Consider the following 18,944-nt stretch of genomic DNA (forward strand, 5'->3'; position numbering starts at 1 on the left):
GACCCCTGCCCAACCGACCCCTGCGGGCTGCGTGGATGTCCTTGAACCCAGCCTACGTTCACTCAGGGAGCTCTCCCCTCGCTGCCCTGTGCCCCCAGCCTCACCGGCATCCCAGGCCTTTAGTGATAACCGTACTCCGCCATTGAGTACGACGGTTTGCCAGAAACTCTGCTGGACTTGGTGCACGTTTTCTCATTCAATCCCTCGAAGGCTGTGAAGGAGAGAGGTGGTGTTCTAACCTCACCCACGAAGACACCCGCCCTGTCCTCCGTTATCCACGGTGGCCGTGCCTGCTACACTCCTCCCAACAGCATGCGGGCGTCCCGTCCTCTGCGTCCTCCCCGGCACCGGCTGCCTCTTGTCCTCTGCATCCCGGCCCTTCTGAGCGGGGTCAGGTGATTCCTCACTGTGGTTTCGGTGTGCAGCTCCCCGAGAAGGAGCGATGTCCTGGGCCTTTTTAAGTACGTGCTGGCCGTTTAGATGCCTCCTTGGAGAATGTCTACACACTGTTTGGCCAGCATTGAATCAGACTTGTTGACGTTGTTACGGGGCTGTTCGCTACATATGGTTGGATATTAGTCCCTTTTCAGATCTCTGATGACGAATATTCTCTCCCATGACACAGGCGGCCTCTTCCTTGGTGGGCTGTGTCCTTGCTCTGCAGAGTCCTGGAGTCTGACGCCATCTCACTGTGGATCTTTGCTTCCTGCCTTGTGCTCCTGCTCTTATGTTAAAAAACCATGGCCAAAGCCACTTTTCCCTCTGTGTTTCCTAGGAGCTTTTTTGCTGCTTTCTTCTAGAAGTTTTGTGGCTTTGGGTCTTACATTTAAGTGTTTAATCTACTTTGACTTAATCGTGAGTGGTATAGGCAGGGATTCTGCCCTGGTTATCCACTCCCCCCGACTGAAGAGACGGTCCTCCCCCCGCTGAGTACTCCTGGCCCCCTTGCCCAATACTAGTTGACAGTATATGCGAGCATTTGTTTCTTGGCTATCAGCTTGTTCTTTTGCTCTGTGGGTCTTTTTAAAATTATCTATACCGTACTGTTTTGATTGCTATAGGATAGTTTTGAGATCAGGAAGTTCGATGCCTTAAGCTTTGTTCTTTTTTCTTATAGTTGTTCTGCTATTTGGAATCTTTCATGGTTCCATTCAAGTCTGGAATCGTGTATTCTATTTTTGTGAAAAACATCTTTGGGATTTTCATAGGGATGGTGCTGAATCTGTAGATGGCTTTGGCTAGTGTGGAAATTTTAACAAGATTAATTCTTCTGATCTGTGAACATGAGGTATCTTTCCATATTTCATGTCTTCCTCAGTTTCTTCCATCAAAGTCTTATGTTTTTACTGTAGGCATCTTTCCCTTCCGAGGTTAAATTTATCCCTACACATTTTAGTTTTTGGTACTATCAAGAATGGGACAGTTTTCTTTCTTTCTTTTCCAGGCACTGTACTTTTAGAGTAATTTCTATTGACCAGAAAGGCAACTGACTTCTGTGATGCTGGTTTTGTATCCCGTGACCCCTGAATTCATTGGTTCATTCCCACAGTCTCTGGGTGGGGCTGAGGATTCTCTCGTTTGTAAGATCGTGTCACCTGCAAACAAAGACCGTTTTATTTCTTCGTTTCGGATGTGGCTGCCTTTTCTTTTTCTTACCTGACTGATCCGGTTCTAGAATTCAGGGCTGTGGGTCAGCAGCTGGTTTTCTCAGCGGCAAGAGCTGCTGGGCTGGTCCGCAGGGCGTCTCCCGCCCCCGCTGCTCCTGGTAGCCAGGACCTGCTCTGCCTCGCTCTTCCTCTCCCTGAATACTGCGGTTGTCCAGCCCGAGGAGCTGAAGCAAAGCTTTTGTGCCCTGCCCCCCAAAGCTGGGGACGGTGGCCACTCTCCAGGCTTGTTGGTTCCCTTCCCTGGCAAGAGAACTTCTTCTACATGGGGAGTTCCCTCCTGCTGCTCGGGGGATGGGACGGCGCATCTTCCTCTGCTGCTTCTGTGATTACTTTCAGGTTTATCCCCCCCCCCCCCCATCTTGTTTTGCTCAAGTTTCTTAAGTGGACTTCAGCGTTCTCCCCGAGCTGTTTTTGTTAATGGATAGCTTTTTATTTGATTTTACTTTTTATGAGAGAGAGATAGAAAGTGCTTGGTAGACGGGGTAGTGGGGAGGGACAGAAGGAGAGAGAAAATCTCAAGCTGACTCCCCGTGAGCCCAGAGCTCGAGACGGGGCTTGGTCTCATGACCTTGAGATCATGACCTGAGTTGAAATGAAGAGTCAGACACCCCTGGCGCACCTGGGGGGCTCAGTTGTTAAGCGACGACCTTCGACTCAAGTCATGATCTCTGGGTCCTGGGATGGAATCCCACACAGGCCTCCCTGCTCAGCGGGGAGCCTGCGGCTCTCTCCCCCACTCCCCCTGCTTATGTTTCCCCTCTTGCTGTCTCTCTGTCTCTCTCCCTCTCTCTCTCACTCTCAAATTAAAAAAAAAAAAATCTAAAAAAAGAAGAGTCAGATACCCCAGCGACTCAGCCAGGCAGGCGCCCCCGTGGTCGGCTTTCTAACTGTGGAGGGCGGGGCTGGGGGTTCCTGCATCGCCCCTCGGATGATGCACATTCTGCTCCTGACTGGTTCGCCCTCGACCACTCGAAATGAGAAGGATTCAAGATCCCGATAAGAGAGTTGTACCAGGCGCGTGCCAAGAGCTGAGCCACGTAGTCAGCGTCCGTGGGGACGGCAGGACTGTGTCCGTGAAGCGGGCGGTAAACAGGTGGGAGATCACGCGAGCCCAGGATGCTATGACTGCAGATGCCCCTCAGTGTACGACACGACGGCCATTCGTACCCGTGAAGGCAGCCTTCTTTCTGACCTTGACGGTGTCATTTCCAAAAACCCCTCTGTCAGAGCTCACAACCGGCCAGTACGAACACCGGAAGGGATTTGGGGAAACGCTGGCGCGTTGGATGCCGACTCCCCTTCACCCTGGTGGAGCCCCATTGGGAAAATACACAAAGGTGTGAGAGGTCAAAGTATTTGCTTAAATTTTGGGGAAACGCTGGATTAGAGATTCGGTCTTCAGAGCCCCCGTTAGCCTTCCTAAAATCTTCTCCCCACAGGTCCTGGTTTCGGGACTCCCAGTTTGATGCGGAGCTGGGCCCACGCGGCAGACACACTTCCCAGAGACAGAAGAGCCCTTGAACCTGCCTCGGACAACCTGGCCGGGCTCTCGTCGGTTTGTCACACAAGGTAAGACGGAGCTCCCGCTCCCGACAGGAAGCAGATACCGAGACAGAGAGAGGCTAAGACCTGAGCTTGCCCTGCGCACTTGCTTCTCTCAAGGTCACTTGTCAGACAAGCGTCTCTTCCTCTCTTAAGTGAAAGAAAAAACTCACAGAAGAGCTGCTCGAGGAGAAGGCTACTCTTGGTGATCCGAGGACAGAAGAATGTTTGCCTCGAGCTCTTCCTGGCATCCAGCTCTTTCTTCCTTCTGTGTCTTTGCCCACAGAGCGATTTTCTCGCCTTCCTCCCTGGAACATCTACCACTTCCGCTCATTGGATGCCTCACTGCGCACTCTGTGTCTGCCCGACTCAGGGACCTCGGGACCCCATCCACACATGCCGTTGTTACCAGGGCCTGTTCTCCCGTCTGTCCTTACTACTTTTCCACGCTTTCCATTCAGTGAAAGTTTAACCAGGCTTACAGCGTTTAGCATTGCATGCCTAGTACCTACCGTGCGGTGCGGCGGGGAGTCAGGGAACATTTATTGACATGGAACCTGTGAATGGGATGCCGTGCCGTGACTGTCCTGTAGCAGTGCCTTCGATCAGTTTTCCTTACGGTAAATGTTTTCTCGTACGGTGTTTGAGCTGTTCTGAGTTTGAGCTCTTGATCCACCCTGGAAGGAAACGTGTATAGCTCACGTGTAACCATGTTAGAACAGAGGAGACTGTTAGGCGAGTGACCGAAGGGTCTACTCACTGCAAACACCCCTGGACTTCCAAACCTGCAGGGTGCCGGGCAGGAACACGGTGAACACCAGCTCCCTGCATCCTTTACATCTCTACAGACGGCACTAAAGATGCCATCCCTTACGGCCCGGGTGGCTTACTATCTTGGCGGGGGAGACAGTCGTCATTTTTAAAAGCTTCTCCCCCCCCAAGTTCAAGAAACCAACAAGAGGTTTATGCCAATTGCCAAGAACGACTGTTTTAGTTACAGGTTTGGTGACCAGGAAAGTGACCACTGTGCGGGTCCACAGGCCCGGGAGACGGACTGGAAGCCTGGCTGGGGCTGTTTTATTATCGGTTTCCACACTCGGCTGCTCTAGCTGTGGGTCTGTGACGACGCTTTGGGTTTCCAGGTATGGGTGTGAATCTGAGCCCTGGGTCGACCAGTTTGGAAGTACAGTGACCCAAGGAAATGGCTGTAGAGGCTCTGGGGGAAAGCCGTCCGACACAGAACTCTATCCGTGGCGTGCATGGACGTGTCCTTCCTCCTCTGTTCCAAAGAAAACGGGTCTGAAAGCTGGCTCTGGTCTGGAAGCTGCGGAGAGCACTGTGCGTTCCTATCACGATGTGTTCCTCCGGCCTGCTCATCGATTCCGCTCTGGGTTTCTCTTGCTGGGCAGATCCCCACTGCTCCCAGCCGCCTGTGTGCTCACGGGAACACCGCGGTGTGTCCGCTGCGTCCAGGCTCTCTGAAGCGCAGGCAGCCCTGGAGGGCGTTTCTAACTTTGCCACGCATTACCATGAATGCATCCACCTGTCCAGGGGACTCTGATGTGTCTCCACCTGCCCACTGCCGCCTCTGTGCACAGCCTCCTGGTCGCAGTCGCTGACCTCAACCCCCGGGGACCCCTCCTGCCATCCGCCTTGCTGGAGAAGAGCCACTGCCCAGCGTGCGGTGCTGCTCTGGGAGACCGTGAGCTCTCTGGGCCGACAGATCCAGACGTGCTGGGTCTGGGGGAGCCTGTGTGGACAGCGGGGTCTGCAGCAGTGAGCCGGCCCATTGGAGCCGCAGCACGCCTGCTCCCCTGCTCCACACCACCCCCGGAGCTCAGAGCAGTCGCAGCTTGAGTCCTTCCAAGTGTCGTGTGGACTGTTCTTGCAGCCAGCCCTGACCCGGAGCCTCGCAGAGAACGGAATTCTGGGCGACGGGGTCCCACTGGACACCCCGAATTCACAACAGCTTCCACCACCTCTGAGTTAAAGGGTCTTATGCAAAGGAACTATAACTTTCAGTAAAACAGCACCCCACGCCACGGTCGGTGTGACCACTGGATGCCCATCCTTACGGCTCCCCGGTCAGCCCTGCCGCTCCTCTGTTTACTTGAAACTTGTTCTCTCTTCCGCTGTTTTCCTTGTAACCAGGAATTCAATTCCTGATTTCATCAGAGGTTACTAGAAAACCCTGTCTTGCTCAGCTTTCTTGTTTAAGTTTAATTATTTTTTGTCAGAGAAAGAGAGCACAGGTAGGGGGAGGCAGAGGGAGAGAGAAGCAGACTCCCCGCTGAGCAGGGACTCAATCCTGGGACCCCAAATCATGACCTGAGCTGAAAGCAGATGCTTGACCATCTGAGCCCCCCAGGGACCCCCGTCCTTGTTCTGCTTACCTTCACCATCAGACCGGAACCCTGACTATGTCTGCAGTTTCCATCAACTAACGAAATGCAGTGTTTAAGTAGAATATGCTTAATTGGATGCCTTTCCATTTCTCTAAAGACTATAGGGGACTGCATCTGGTCTGATAACTTTCTTAAGTCAGGGCACAGCCCTGTTTCCTGGAGGCCGGTGAGGGTGAAGTTGGCCCGTTTTCATGGTCAACCCCACCGCTGAGAAGACAGGACTGTGGCGGGAGAGCTGGGCACCTATGCTGGTGGTGGGTTTGAAGGATTCGGCTCATACCTGGTGAGCACCCAGCCTCGCAGGGAAGGTCTTCCAGGGCTTAGGTCCAGGGCTTTTCTAGCAAATGCGGTCCAGCCAGTCAGAAGGTGCGAGAGCCTGTCTGCATCTTGCATATGAAGAGAGAACAGGAATGTGACTACGACAAGAACTGACCAGAACTGACCGAGGACACGGAATGTCTCAGATCTGCCCCCCTGCCACATCTCTCTAATAAACATGAACATTGTGATAAGAACTGAAATAGCTTAGAATTTTCACAGAGATTGGACGTCGTAAAGCTGCTCCTAATTCATGACTTTAATATATTAAATTAACATCCCTAAGCCACTGAATTGAGAGTGGCTGTGGGAGTAAACAGTTTCCAAAATTTTCTTTTACATAATAAAATAAGTGGCGCATAGATGGCTTGGTCGTCAAGCTTCTGCCTTCAGTTCAGGTCATGATCCCTGGGTCATGGGATGGAGCCCTGCATCAGGCTCCCTGCTCAGTGGGAGGCCTATTTCTCCCTCCTCCCCCCCCACCCCCAGCTGTGGTCCTGCTCCTGTCTGTCAAATATATAAATAAAATATTTAAAAGAAAGAGCTGTCTAGAAGAAATCCTTTATAGATGAATTTAATTAGCCCGGCTGATGCCAGGCAATTCCTCTTGACTTCCCTCATAAGGGACCCAGCCTGGGGGGACTGGACCACCTGTTCTGTGCATCTGTCACAAGCTGGCATCAGCGTATTAAACCAGTCAGGTAGCTCCGAGATGAGTCGCACGTTTCCTTCCTACAAATGTTCCTGCCCCTGAACCAGCTGGCCCGATTTCAGGAACCTTCTGCCTTAGAAGACCTAGTGACAAGTCCTGGTCACACTGATCCCTTCATCTGCCCTGTTTGGATGAATTTACTTCAGTCTGGGACCTTCTGTTCCATTTGCCTTAAACCCACAAAGAGCACGCCAGCCCAGTCTCCCTGCGTGTGGTCCTGGCGTCAAGTTAGACCATCAGGATGTTCAGGCTCTGATAAACAGAAACCAGAATTCAAACTGGGGTAAATACAAGCATGTGTTGGCTCACAGAGGGAAGTGTGGGGGGAGCGCACTCTGTGGGTGTCTGAGACGCATGCTCCTCGGATCTGCCCGCTGCTGCAGAGGTCTGCGCACGGGCCGCTGTCAGGGGTGGACGGCAGCTCCAGGCACCATGTCCAGACTCACGCATGTGCCAAAGGTGAAGACTACGGTGCCTTGTTTGTTCTAAAGAAAGAGGAAGCTTCTTTCCCGAAGCACTTCCCGCCAGCCAACTTCCTGTGATGTGTCACCGGCCAGAGCTGAGCTGCATTCCCACCCCACGCTGAGTGACCGAGGAGGATCTCCTCGCAGCTGCGTGCTGACGTGTGGGAGGGTGGAGCCCTCACCGAACCCAGCTTTTATTAAGAAGGAAGAAGAGAGGACGGATGCTGGGGAGGCCACCCATGGTGTCTGCCGCGTCGCTGTGCACCGTTCTGTCATCAGAGAACCTGGCTGTGGAGTCAGGCAGCTCGAGAGTCACGCCTGGAATAATCCATGGTCCTTCCAGGTGGCCTGCATCACACGGCTTAATTTTTATGTGGCTTGGGGAGTTTTTGTTTTTTGTTTCCATCTTTAAAGTGGTTATAATTGTATTTTAGGCTTATTGAAATTATTGAAGAGGGGCGGCTGGGTGGCTCAGATGCTAAGCCTTGGGCTCAGGTCACGATCCCAGAGTCCTGGGATCGAGCCCCACATCCGGCTCCCTGCTCAGTGGGGAGCCTGCTTCTCCCTTTCCCACTCCCCCTGCTTGTGTTCCCTCTCTCGCTGTGTCTGTCTGTCAAATAAACGTAAAAAAAAAAAAAAAGTCTTTAAAAAATTATTAAAGAAGAATGGCAACAATAACAATAAAACAGAAAAGATTTCTGGAATTCTGGCCTTTGTCAGTCGTCACTTCAGCTTTTATTCCTCAGCCCCTCCGACCTGTCAGCTCCCCATCCCCGGCAAAGTCACTTCCAGTTGTGTCCGTGTCATTCACTGCTTTGCGGGCAGAGGTTTTACTTGAGAAACCCAATATCCAAACTCTTCCAATCCCACTGTGGAGAACCCTGTTCATTTCCATCCTACTGAGTACGGAAGGGCTTACTGAGCTGACATGTGAGCAACATTTTTATTTATAAAGAAAAACATCGCAGCCATGTGGTTCTGACTGAGGAGACTGTAAATTATGCAGAAGGGTGACAGCCAGATACCCTAGACACAAAACACTTGCAGGCTTGTCGCAGAACCGAGACAGACGAGCAGACACCAACCCCATGACCCCAGCATCTCCTGTGACCTAGTTTCAAACAATGTTTTGCACTGAAGCTGGTCTCGGGCCAGTCAGACCCAAATGGCTGCGGAGTGTGGCCGTACGTGAGTCCCATTCTGAGGCACAGGGTGAGGGAAGTGATGTGATGGTCCCGCTGACAGGACCTGAATCCATCCTGTGTGGAGTATTGCATGTGGTGGATCATGCAGGTAGGTTCCGGGCAGGAAATGGACCCAAGATGAAGGCCTGTTTCACTGTCAGGGAGCTCACTACCTTTCACTTAAAATGTCCTAGTAAACACATGTTGAGAGGATTTCTTTCTGTCCTGTTTAGGTTGGACTTTTTACCTTTGCACTCAAGGGCAGCCAAACATGGGAAAGAACTCTGACTTTCCAGTTTCTCTGCTTCGGGGAGGGGGAAGGTCTCTAAACCATGAGGAGGAACATTTCCTCCCTATGTATCCTGCATGGGGGCAGCCCCAGCCGAGGGGAGCGGCTTCTCTGAGGGTTAGCGGGTCCCAGGGACCCGAGTCCACACTGCCTGAGCTGGGGGGGGGGGTGGGGGTCGTGCTTGACGCCAAGCTTGGCGCTTCCCCTCCAGTCTTGTGTCTCCAGCCCTGGCTCTGCAGCTTCCCTCTGAGCTTCCAGACCAGAAAGTCGGCTAGATCTTCTGGCTTCCTTTCTGAATGATGGTCTAAGAATTCAACCCCAGCTCCCAGGTGCTGCCTGAATGGTGGAGGCAGTGCAGAGACCCCTGCCAGTGGGCCCACCAGGCTCCCCCGAGGACAGGCTGACGGCCGACCCTGCTCTGTGTCCCTGCTGTCTTGATGGGAGCTTGGACAGAGCTCAAATGCAGTAACCCCCCGGAGTGGTAGGAGATCTAGGTTCGAGTTCAAATTCTGCTATTTTCTCGTCATCCTGGATAGGTCACACCCCTTCTGGAGGGCTAGACAGCCTCATCTGTAAAATGCCAGTGAACTGATTTCCCTCACCAAGTCATCTAGAGAGAGCCTGGGAAACATTTTCTCATTTCATCTTCAACACAAGGAAGGAATGGTATGAAGCTAGAATGTATGATATTTCCTGACTTGGAATGGCGTCTTCAGCAATTCCCTGTTATCATCAGAGTGTGGCGACGAATGCTGGAAAAGGCGGGTGTTCAAGTGCACAGAGCTCGGAGGATGAGGACCCTTAGGAACCAGCTGTGGTTTTTTCTGTGTCAACACTCAGCCCAGGCAACTCTTCCGTGTGAATGGACAGCAGGCAGAGGGAACGCACTCTTCAATGTGTACTGTATTTTGTTACTGAATCAGCAATCCAAGATCGGGAGCCAAAATGGGTAAAGGGAAGAGCCTTCCCTGTATTTGCATCATAAAAGTCTCCTTTGCAACCTGCAGGAGAACAGTCGCCCCTAGGAGAGGAAGGTGACACAGGCTCAGCTAGCAGTCCATTTGCAGTGGATGCTAGCGTTTCTGACTCAGGAATGAATACACTTCAGAGCTGCAGATCTGATTCTTTGTGCCCGGGGAAGGCGGTGGAAAGGCTCTTCGGTGTGGGACATGGTGGCAGCTCTGATGGGCGCTGGTGACACCCATCCCAGGCGCGGCAGAGACGCGGAAGAGCCCAGTGGGGGCCAGGAGCCAAGTAGAGCAAGGCAGGAGCTAGGAAAACAGGGGTACGGGGTGGGGGGCTCAGAGGGCAAAGTGTCTGCTTTCTGCTCAGGTCCTGATCCTAGAGTCCTGGGATCAAGGTCCGCATCTGGCTCCCTGCTTGGAGGGAAGTGTGCTTCTCCCTCTCCCACTCCCCCTGCTTGTGCTCCCTCTCTTACTGTCTCTCTCTGTTAAATAAACAAATAAAATCTTTAAAAAAAAAAAAAAAAGGCGGGAGCTTGAAAAAAACGAGAAAGAGACCGCAGGAGAGGGGCCAGGCCCGAATGAGGACCGCTGCCCTCCCCAGGGCAGGAAACACCCCTAGGGGTAAATCGGACACACTCCAGATGTGCTCCTGGAACGTCAGGCTTCCGCCGCATCCAGAAGCAAGGCCTAGAGCAGGTAAAGGGAGAGACCGCAGATACCCGGTGCCTGAGATGCCTCTTTCAGAGGACGGCTGACTCCGGGAGTCGCTGGGACCACAGCCAGTCAGCGGCTGCACACGGGGCGGGCGCAGTGGCTGTCCTGTGGCTGTCCTGTGGCAGCGGCGGGGGGAGCAGGTGCAGCAGGCCGGGTGCGCCCGACCCGAGGCCGAGGTCCAGTGCGCCTGGAGCCCGGGAGCGCTGCGCTGGAGTGCAAGGGGCATGGCTTCCCGCAAGCCGCTGTGCTGTGCGGGGTCTAGTGTGGCTCAGGGAGAAACCAGCCATCGCCCGCCCGCAGGAAGCAAAACCGAACGCTGGCCTCCGCACCCGGGGAGCTGCAGGCTGCGGGGGTCCGCACCTGCTCCCCGCACCGCCTCCTGGCAGACGCTCCGCCCGAACTGCTGGTTACTTCTGTCGTCCGGCTCTCCGCCACCTTCCGGGGCGTCACCCTGCTCCACACTGGGACACTGCCCCCAAATTAGGCCGAGCCTGGGAATGAGCCCTCCCAAAGCGAACATTAAAATGGAGCCCCACCCCAAACTCCTTCAAAGACTGCTCTACGCCGAAATCTGCATTTCTCTTCCAAAGAGAGGAGGCTTCAACCCGGCTCCTATGACACTTCCCTTTAAACCCAAATATGTTTCCTTCGTTGCACGGAACAAACGCTACTGGTGACTTGTTTGAACTGTGCGCACAGGGTCGGGAGCCGCGGTCTCCGTCCACGGTGGGTCACTGCGCGCGGCGGTCCGTGCGCCGCTCCCGCCTCCGGGACCAGGGCGCCCGCCCCACCGCTAGAGCCGCGGGGGCGGGCTGGGCACCAGGGGGAGCGCACCTTGTCACGCGGCCGTGACACAGAGCCCGCGTCCAGGCACGCACGTGGGGAGGGATGACCCGGGAGCCCGCGACGCACCCGCAGTCCCGCGCTGGGAGGAGCAAGCTCTTCCTCCGCAGGCAGGGACACTCCGCGCGACGTCCCCCCACTCCGCGGACGTGCAGGTGTGTGGCGTGCTACTGTCAGTCTCGGGGCGTCCCCGGGCCTCAGCCCCGGCCGGGCCCTCAGCTCTGTCTGAGCTCTCCCGGTCCCTCCAGCCCGACCCTCCAGCCGCCCGCACGGTGAGGGCCCCGCGCGCCGCGCCCCGCAGGACCCGCTCTGCCCAGAGGCTGCGAGTGCCCGCTGTGTGCACGCGGTCACGTTCTCGCACGCATCACCGTCGCTCGTGTCTACGCCGGCTGCGGCCCCGGTGTCGGCCGCCGCTGCTGTGAACACCGGCTGGGCTGGACGGGTCCTCCCCACGCTGATGGCAGTTCCTCGGCGTGAACGCCCGGGAGGGGCCTTCTGGGTCGCCCGGTGCTTCTAGTCTTACTGTCTTGAGGCCAAGAAGGGCTTATCCTTTGGCTGGACAAAAGACAAGCTTGTGACCCCGGAATTCAAAGCCACTTCTACTTTGCACAGTGCTTCCTAATGCTGGCGTTCATTTCGGGCTTTCTAGGAGGTTTCTTCAATCCGTTGAGATCCAGGAGGAAGAGAGGGTAGCTCCGTGGTGAAGGGCACGATCCTGGGAGCCAGACCTCCCGATGTCAGTCCCGCTTCTGTCTTCAGGACTTGTGTGAGCAGAGCAAGCAACTCAGCTTCCCTGTGCCTCAGTTTCCTTATCATAAACATACAGAGACATTAACGGTAGTACGGATTTCCTGCCAGAGCTGTGAGGACTAAGTGAATGACCCAATGTAAAGCATTCATGTAACTACACATTGTACCCTGAACATCCGGCACTAAGTGGTGCTACTATTATTTCCCTAGCTTTCTGCTAATACTACATTCTTTAAGTTGCTGTATCTTTTTTTCTAAAGATTTTATTTATTTGACAGAGATCATAAGTAGGGGGGGGGCAGGCTCCCCACTGAGCAGAGAGCCCGATGCAGGGCTTGATCTCAGGGCCCTGAGATCATGACCTGAGCCTAAGGCAGAGGCTTAACCCACTGAGCCCTCCAGGCACCCCAAGAAAGCTAGACATGTAGTAAAGCCAGGTGCCCATTCTGTTCTTACAAAATTGACAAAGACACAGATTTCTGCTTCTAGTCATGATGGAGTAACTGGGATTGGCTAATCTCTACTGCCTTAAATAACTGAAATATATGAAACCATGTTTTTTAAATTAAAAACATTTTTTTTTTTTCTTATTTGAGAGAGTGAGAGATAACATGTTCAAGCTGGGGGAGGAGCAGAGGGAGAGAGAGACTCTCCAGCAGATTCCGTGCCGAGCGTGGAGCTCAATGCAGGGCTCAATCCCATGACCCCTGAGATCATGACATGGGCCAAAATCGAGTCAGACACTTAACCAACTAAGACACCCAGATGCTCCTTAGAAAATTTAAAATATAATATAAAAATATATATACAATATAATACAATTAACTATAGTCTCCACACTGTATGTTACACCCCCAGAAATAATTTATGTTATAACTGGAATTTTGTACCTTTGGACGACCTTTGTCCATTTCCCTCAACCCCTCCCCCACCAAATCTGTCCTCTGTTTCTATGAGTTCGGATTTTTTAGATTCTACATATATGTGAGATCATATAGTATCTGTTTGACTTATTTCACTCAACATCACCCTCAAGGGCCATCCTTGTTGTCACAAATGGAAGAATTTCCTCCCTTTTTAATGGATGAATAACATTCCATTGTATATGTGTGTGTGTGTTTCATGTATACACTCCATCTCCTTTACCCACTCACCCATCAGTGGACACAGATTGTTTCCACGTCTTGACTATCGTAAATAATGCTGCAATGAACCCAGAAGTGCAGATATCTCTTTGAGAAAGCGATTTCATTTCCTTTGCATATGTTCCCCGACCGGGGATTGCTGGATCGTGTTAGTTCTATTTCTAATTATTGAGGAACCTCCGTGTGTTTTCCAGAGCGGCTGCACCAGTTTGCGTTCCCACCAACAGTGCACAAGGTTCCCCTTTCTCCGCATCCTCGCCAGCACTCATTTCTTGTCTTCCTGGTTCTAGCCGTTCTCACGCACAAAGCGGTGTCTCATCCCGGATCTGCATCTGCATTTCGATAGCTGGTATTTTAAAACCTTGAAACTGACTATTTTAAAGCCACGTGGGGATGGGTATAAACAGAGAAGGCGAGAGGTCCCAGGGATGAGCCAGGCAGGCCAGTGTAACGATGACGGGATTGACGAGCTATTACGGATGCAATGAATCCTCACAAATTTAGTGGCTTAAAACAACATCAGTTTCTCCTCTCATGGTGATGGAAGGCAGAGGTGCGGAATGAAGAACCCGGTAAAGACAGTGCGACAAGAAGGGAGGCGTCGCTCTGCCGAAGTCCACGGACTGATCCACGAAGCTGAGGACGAGAACTATCAGGTGAAGCAAATGGAGACCATGGAAACCACCGGTGACGCTGACAAGACTCTGTTCGTGGAACTGGTGGCAGATGAGAGCCGGGTAGGAGCGGGATGTTAGCCCCGGATCAGAGCGGGATGTTAGACCCAGGTGGATGGCCCAGGCAGTCACACAACGTCCCCCTTTACAAGAGCCTCATGTTGGACAAAGGCTCTGCTATCACTGTCTTGAAATTCTTAATAATTTTGAACACGAGGCCTCACAGTTTGATTTTGTTCTGGCCCCAGCAACTCATGTAGCTGGTCCTGAAACAGAAGAAGACTTGCAGACAAAGGTTATGCACAACTCTCTCAAGGAATTTTATATAAATAAGATCAGAAAATTGGAGCCGGAGGAGGAAGAGGGGTCACAGGAGAGTTTTTAAACTTAGGATGGTTGCTTTTGATGGTCTGGGTGCTGCCTCTGTGGCCCCAGAGAGCAAGGTTGATGGGGGCGCTTTCTCCCTGCCACCAGCATGTGGGTTCACAGGATCCCTGCCCTGGAGGGCACCCCTGTTTCCCTGGCTCACCTCCATTGTTTTTCCAGTGGCCTGGTGGTGGTGTGTAGAAAGGATCAAAACCTTATAGACTTTAACTACAACATATCTTCTTAATCGACCAAACTCACATCACTCTGAACCCCAGCATCTGAGAGTAATTTTCCATCTTTGTTTTTCACAGATCTGTGTTCTTTTGGAAGCATTTGCAAGTTGATTTTATCATGATTTGTTCTAGCATTTTCCCAGGAATGCCAGTTAACTGGAATCAGAGCCAGAGTCATTGATTGCTGTCCTCAGGAAAGACACACTGTTGGCATCTGTCCAAGCTGCAGGCATCTCCCCTCGGATCAAAGTCTCTGGAAATGAATTTCACTGTGAAGGGCTGCTACGTGCACTTGACACAAACCATGCAAAGAGCCAAACATACCCACTACCACCCACCACCAGGTATGCACAATGTAATGTCCACACCTCCCTGGCCTGGGGAAGTCGTCCAACCATGACGGTGATCGATGAGAGACTTCCAGAAATCCCTGACACGGATGCTGCTGAAACTATGAACGGGAAGAGAAAAAATACAGTCTCCTAAACCATCTCTAATACTTATCTACAATCATTCGACTTGTTGGAGCACATTGAGTCGCAGCCTTAGTTTTGCACCAGGGATAACCATTTCTCAACATACTCCATGTTAGTAATTTCTGTAAAATTTAGGTGTAAAATTTCTGTAAAATCTTTGAATTTCCATTTATACTGGCTGCTCTTTCCATCCCCTTCACAGACGTCACTCACTGCAGTGTTCGCTCTTAGTGTTTTCTCTGTCAGTGCTTGAAGGTGGGAAGGGACGAGGGAAGAAGGAGGAGCCAACGGACGGACGGACGGACGGACGGAAGCACAGGTCTCAGGAAGACGGAAATAGACTTTTCACTGACTTCCTTGGTTTCTCCGCACTGACAACACACAGAAACACAAGGTCCAGAAACCCAACTCTTGTGGGCAAGGGGCTTCCATTGCAGTTAGGGAGACAGACGTGAACAGGAAGACGGATACAATCAAAGCCTGAGTCTTGGGGACCCATCCTTTCCTTCCAGGTCTTTCTTGTGGTACTCAGACTTCTCATGTTAATCTCACCCACCGTAACCCCCCGTCCATCCTTCCCACTCTTCCAGCAACACTCACCTAATTCCATCTTGTTTTTCCAGAGTCTGTTCTTTATTCTGAGTTAATTAAAACAAAACAAAACAAAACACTCCTAATATGTTAGCAAGCAGATAGGTTGTTGTCTCTTCCTAGACAACTCTGCTAAAAATTTTAAATTTAGCTTTCAGTCTTAAAAGGTATTCATTTAAAAGTAAACTTTCGCTGTGTTGGTGAGCACACAGAGATTCAGGGGAAGACCCTTACCTGGGGAGGGCAGGGAAGCTCTGTGCCCCAGAGCTATGCAGCTACTGGCTGTTCCTGAGTCACATCTTCGTCACAATAAACCAGTAACCTAAAACACGGTGACACACACACCTTTCTGCAGGAGACTTCTTCATGATGGAAAGAAGAACCCAAATTCACAGTACGGTGAACTCACTGAAAAGAACATTAAAGACGGAAAGACGGAGCCAGCTGAGATGACCATCAGTTTGTTAAAGAGGGAAACGGGTCAGAGACAGTGGCTGTCAATGCTCAGAAGAAACATTTCTCGATTGATGGGTTCCAAGAAATCAAGACAATCTTCAAGGTTGGAGCAAGACCATGGATGGGAAGGCATGGGTGTCTTTGGTTCTGTTTTTTGACTGTAATAATGAGATCTTACTGAACGATGTCTTAGAAGGGGAAAGAGTACTTGGTAGAAGTGATGACAACAGAGAGCTTGGAAAAGAGAATTCGGACCTATCTTCAGTCGATAAAGCCAATTATTGACTTCTACGAAGTGATGGGGAAAGCCAAGAAAATAGCTGCGTCTAAGTGTACTGATGAAGTTTTTTATGAAGTTGTGAAGACTTCGGACAAAGAAGGCTAACTCTGCATCTGAAAGCATCCTTGAAATCATGCTTGAATATTGCTCTGGTGGCTGCTATTACCACCCCCCTTTTAAGGCGATTTTAATCTTTCATATTTATATCTCAATTAATGGCTGAAAAGTATGCAGTAAAACAAATTACATTTTTTATCTTTAATTGTTTTTTGGTTACAGGAATAGACCGTGCTTTTGGGTCTACCCATCTTAGCTATGGGGCTCATGAAACAAAGAAGGGTATCAGCCAGTTCTTTGTCTCGACTCTAACAACATAACCCTCTATAGTTTGTGCCTTCTGTGAGCAGACTTTTTAGTGGGTATGTATATCCCTTCAACAACCACATGTTAAGATTAGGGATTCCCCACTTCCTTGTTTTCTGGAAGGTTTTAAATTTCCAACCTGTTAAGTGAATCTGTGGACCAAATTCCAAAGGAACTCTTCTGGTAGTCAGTTCCTCCAAAATGTGTTTGGTAAACAAACTCATGAAATGAATTCCTAGAAGCGTTTTAGTATTTATCAAATAACTGACCATTTCCTATAGAAAGGTAAGAAAACTTGGGCTTTGTTTTACAACATCTTACACAAAGTTGTGTGACAGGATGTCTTCTGTGCTTCCTGGGGTTGGGACAGAATTTCTGGGGGTTCAGAATCAGTTCCCTTCTGACATAAAGCTGAGGGTAAGAGGCAAGGATCCCATCAAATGACATGTGCTCCTGTGGTCTATGCTACAGTGTTACTGATGAGTAAACTGATCATAATGACATTCCTAGCACTAGAACCTTGAAATGCATGTGCTAGGTTTATGGTAAAATGATTTGGTTAACATTCACTCCAAGTTTTTTTGTTTGTTTTTTAGAGTAAAGGTAGGGTTGGTATGAAGTAAAAACATCGAATGGTTAAAAATAATAATAAAAAGATAGAAGTAAACTTCGGAGTAACAACGGCAGGCCTTTCGCTAGGCAAATGTGGCATCCTGAAAAGCAGCTCGGTCGTTGTCTAAGACTTCGAAGTTTCAAAAGTGCTTTCAGGTATATTTCGTCACTTGATATTATCATTGAGCTTATAGAATTCTCTGATTTTTTTCATTTTACAGATGAGGAAGCAGAGGACCAGGCCAGAGTCGTAGCAGGACGTAACAGGATCTCAAAGGTAAACTACTCGTGATTTTCAAACCCGGGGCTGTTCTAAAGACTCTTCTGCGGCCTTTCCAGTTCTGAAAGCCAAGTGCCTGAAAGTGCTCGTCCATGTGTTTGATTTTTGAGAAAAAGAGGAATTGAGGAAGGAAGGACAGGGGAGGGAGGAGACAAAGGAGGAAGGGACAGACTGTAGGAGTCGGGATGACAGTGCCGACCCACCGGTGAAGGGACCCGGGATGCGCCACACTGAGGGGAAGGGGCGCCCCAGAGCTGTGAGGCTCTTCCGTAGACTCTCTATTGTTCTTCCCAGCGGCAAGTCAAAAGTAAGAGAATCCACGAAATTAAAAGGGTTGGTTCAGTACAGAATCTCCCTTGTCCTCCCGAAGCCTGAAGTAACAACTGAGACAGGTCACAGCTGGAGACGCGTCCCTGGTTGCATGGACCCGTGGCCTCCTGAGCTCTCCCAGGCCACCCACCGGGTGACCGACCCTCAGTGTCCACAGGGCAGGTGCACTCCGTGCTGGGATAGCCTTGATGTAGGCAGAATGGCATTAGCTCTGGAAGACAAATTTAACTTAATGTAAGTTCAATATATTCCTTGTACCTACAGAAAGAGCAGATCAGAAGTAGAATAACTCAGTGATTCAGGTACTACTCCATAAGAAAGCTATTTCTGATCAAACCAGCTGGCACGTATCCCTTTCCTGTCTTCCCTGTTAATTATTGAATCTATGTTATGGATTTCAGCATCTTGCTTGTAGTTTCTTGTGTTAATCTTATCTATCCTTTTCAGATATTTATCTTCCTTTTTAGATATTAATCTTGATACCGATGATATATCAAATGCTGTTTTAATGAATACTTGATAAGGTCCAGCCAAGTATCACAAAAAGTAATTCAGAAGGACCCATTTTAATTAAAATGGATTGTAAATTTTATCAAAAGGGTAACTTCCTTTAAGAAAAAAAACCTAATAAAATCTCATATTTTGTCCTTTTTCTTATTTAAGGGGTTAATTTCAAGTAAAGCTGTTCAAAAGAGTCATCTTCAACCGTAAGATCTTATTAGTAAGACACTGTATACAGTGAAATCTCTTCAAACTAATATTATATTCCAAATAATTTAAAAAGTAGAAAAGGTTCTACTCTTTGTTGATTTTCCTTATTATTCTTTAATACAAATATTGATAATTTAAATCTACTTGTCCATTTTCCATTTTCTTGAATTTCCATCAGTATATTTTGTTGAAACATGTTTGTGTAGAGTCAGCGTTGCTGTCGAACCAAGAAACTTAAGCAAAATGGTCTTTTCCCCAAAATAGTATATTCTTTCCCAAATAAGTTATAGCCTGTGGCACAGTTATTTGTAACATGAACAGTCCTATTTCCTCTTAAAATGAGGGAACCTGACTGGTTATATTTAATCATGTTGCTGGTACCTTGAAGGGAAAGGGAAAGTCCATATATGGAGGTAACACTCCTTTCTTTGAGCATTTATGTTTTTCATATATCTGTATGAAAATAGAGGCTTAATACAAGATTTACCAACTTAGATTCAAGTCTACATGCAAGTCGATAAAAACGTACGTATCAAGTAGCAATTTGGAGTCACTGAAGGGAGCAGTTGGG

General features: G+C 50.0%; 1 pseudogene; it reads left to right on the plus strand.

The window, feature by feature from the left end:
* The first annotated feature begins 13,558 nt into the window (after nucleotides 1-13,558).
* LOC132021998 (UMP-CMP kinase-like) lies at nucleotides 13,559-16,182 on the plus strand (annotated as a pseudogene).
* Nucleotides 16,183-18,944: the final 2,762 nt, after the last annotated feature.

This window comes from Mustela nigripes, chromosome 1, assembly GCF_022355385.1.
Source record: "Mustela nigripes isolate SB6536 chromosome 1, MUSNIG.SB6536, whole genome shotgun sequence".
In the NCBI taxonomy this organism is placed as follows: Eukaryota; Metazoa; Chordata; class Mammalia; order Carnivora; family Mustelidae; genus Mustela; species Mustela nigripes.